This window comes from Protopterus annectens, chromosome 3.part1 (genome assembly GCF_019279795.1).
Source record: "Protopterus annectens isolate FY-2018-M chromosome 3.part1, PAN1.0, whole genome shotgun sequence".
Taxonomy (NCBI): Eukaryota; Metazoa; Chordata; order Ceratodontiformes; family Protopteridae; genus Protopterus; species Protopterus annectens.
The window spans coordinates 1,155,179,441-1,155,182,320 of record NC_056732.1 but is presented as its reverse complement, the minus strand read 5'-3'; positions in this window follow the sequence as shown (position 1 = coordinate 1,155,182,320).

Here is a 2,880-nt window from a genome sequence, read left to right as displayed (position 1 = left end):
ATTAATTAAGAACTCTAACTACTTAAAGAAACAGGCACATTACAATATAAATAATTTGTACCAAAATAGTATAATAAGAAATACTTTTCAATAAAAGAAAAGCATATATTTACAATTGCATGTTAAAATACACATTGAAATACATATCTTCAAAAAGGTGTATATTAAGAATATATATGTACAAAATAAATCAAGGCCATCTTATCTGCACCACAACAAATATTAGCCAAAATGCTGAATATCCTGATCATTGCCCATATGAAATAAGAAGTAACCAAAAGTGCCCAGATGTGTATCTAACTAGAAATATGGCTTTACTCAAACTTTAACTTTTAATGCCACATCCAAATTACTTAAACTAAAATTAACAAAATTCTTTCCTGGGCTATAAAGGCCCCCTACTTTTTCCAGAAGAAAGGACAGCTACAGGTAAACGGTTCTTCATTCCACAATTAGAATACACCACATCGTCGATCCAAATATGGGTGAAACGACTTCCGTGAATACCGAAGTGTGAACGTCTCCAACGTCAAATTCCGAATAAGCAAATGACAAAACCTTGCCCCTTTTTGACCCATGGTAGCACTGATGTGGAGGTGTGGAGCGGCCGGAAATGTCGAAAGTCGAAATATTTTTGACATTTAAAATTTTTTGCGGTTTTGGTTTGCTTAAATGAGTCGATTAAGTGGCCGGTCAACGAAGTGTGATTGACGATATAAAGGTAAACCTTACAGTTATTGCATTTGCTTCACAAAAGGTCTTGACCACCCTAAAACTACCTTAATAGCATATGTAGGTTTATAAATGCATTACATCAAAGAGAGCATCACTGTTGCATTCTTTCAAAGGCTAAACGGATTCCAGTCAACAATGATCTATGTCCCAAAAAGCATCTCTTGTGTATACATTTATCATCTTGAACCCTTTCCTAATTACAACCTAATGACCCTTCTCCTTCTACCCATAACTTACAAAATCCCATACCAAACTGTACTCCACAGAACATTTGTTCTCTGCAATGGCTCCACAAATATTATAAGAACACTTGATGCATATATAGGCCATATCTATTTACCCAGAATTTCATTTAGAGAAAAAAAAACTTTTTTATAGAAGCCTAATGAAAAGGTTTCCACAATACAAGGTAATCTAAATGCTGTTCACTCCCACCCACAGGTTCTACTCCTTCACTTTAAACATTTGACAAACATAAACAAATGACAGCTCTTCTTTCATTCTCTTCCCTTAATCACCTCTCCTGCATCCTCCATGCCAGACATTTATGCTCAAACATCTTAACAACAGTCTTTTAACCCCTCTTCACACATCTATCCTTCTTTGAAAATCATGCCTAATGGTAAACTGTAACCACAATTCCCAGAATGTGTAACTCTTCCCCTTCTGTCAAAAATGTCTTATCTTGTCCCTCTATTTTCTTAACTCACCTTCTCACTCCTTCTAATCTAATCTCCAAGTTAAACCCAAGCTGCAAATATCATCACTGCATATATTTTGTAAGGCTCAATACATACGTAACTTGTGCTGCTCTAACCGCACTGTTAAAGGTTACTGTTCACACTGTTAATGCTATCATACTTAGCATGTCCACCTGTTTAAAATTTCTTTGCAGAGAAGTTCTGTGATTGCATAAACTGATATTCTTCTTTTATTTAATGTATTGTGATCCTGAACTGAGTGTGAAAAAGCTGCTGTTGATCAGTGTTCTTCCCCAATAACTTAACTGACGGATTGATTAATTAACGATACTGGATGCAGATACTAGTTTATATTTTGCAAAGTAGGATGCAGTTAAATAGTATGCTTTGCCCTTTATAACCTTCCCTTTATTAAAAACATAATTAGATCTACAAGCTTTTCTGATGTAGCACGCTACCAAGGAAAACTGAAAAGGTGCACAGGTTCTGTTCAGCTAACAATAAATACATAGTTGAACAATGAAGCAAACAGGCAGATAAACAGATAAATAGAAAACAATATGAAAACTACATGAATAAACAGACCAGAGACATAAATATACAGAAGTTCTTGTTCATCATTTTGACTTGCCTCACACTTTTAATGGTCAAAGGAATAGTCAGCTCATGACATTAATTTTTTGATATATAACAAGACTCCTGCCTCCCAAATCATCAAGAAATAGTGGGATGAAATTAAAAGTATGATTAACAGCAGATTACATTATGAGGCTTATGGAAAACTAGAGGGGTTGGTGGTAGAACCAAGCCAGAGGAAATGGACACCTCTATGGTTAAATGGTAGGGCACACAGGTTGGAGGTGGAGTGACACTGCCAGAAATTAGGAATGGGTGTAGCAGAGTACTGCTGTGGTCTGTTGTGGGTCCAACAAAGTTCAGTGTAATTGTCTACAGCATATCTGAGGGGACAGATCAGGATAAACCTTTTCATTAATGACACAAAGGTAGGTGAAGTTTTACCAATTAGCCAGAAATGTGGCATATCAGGTTTACAGCAGACAAATATATACTGCACCTGAACCAAACCAACCTCAGGCTGATATATCAGCTGTGGAAAGTAGAATTATGGCAACAAAGTAGAAAAAAAGATATGTCATTGTTGATTATAACTGAGTATGAAACCAGGAATAGAATGAAAAGGCACTGGCGTCAGCAAGTTGATTGCTTGGGTATATCCTAAGGGGGGCAGACTCAAGTAGGAAAGAAGTAATGCAAGTACTCTGCTGGGTCCTTATCAGTTCACATCATGAGAAATGGGTGGAATTCTGGAGGTTTTAATTCTCAAATCTCTTTATTAACTCTAAGTAAGTTTTTTTTTTTTTTACTCAAAATGTTTAGTTTATCTGATAAAATGGAAATAAATTATGCATCTAATCTTAAAGTG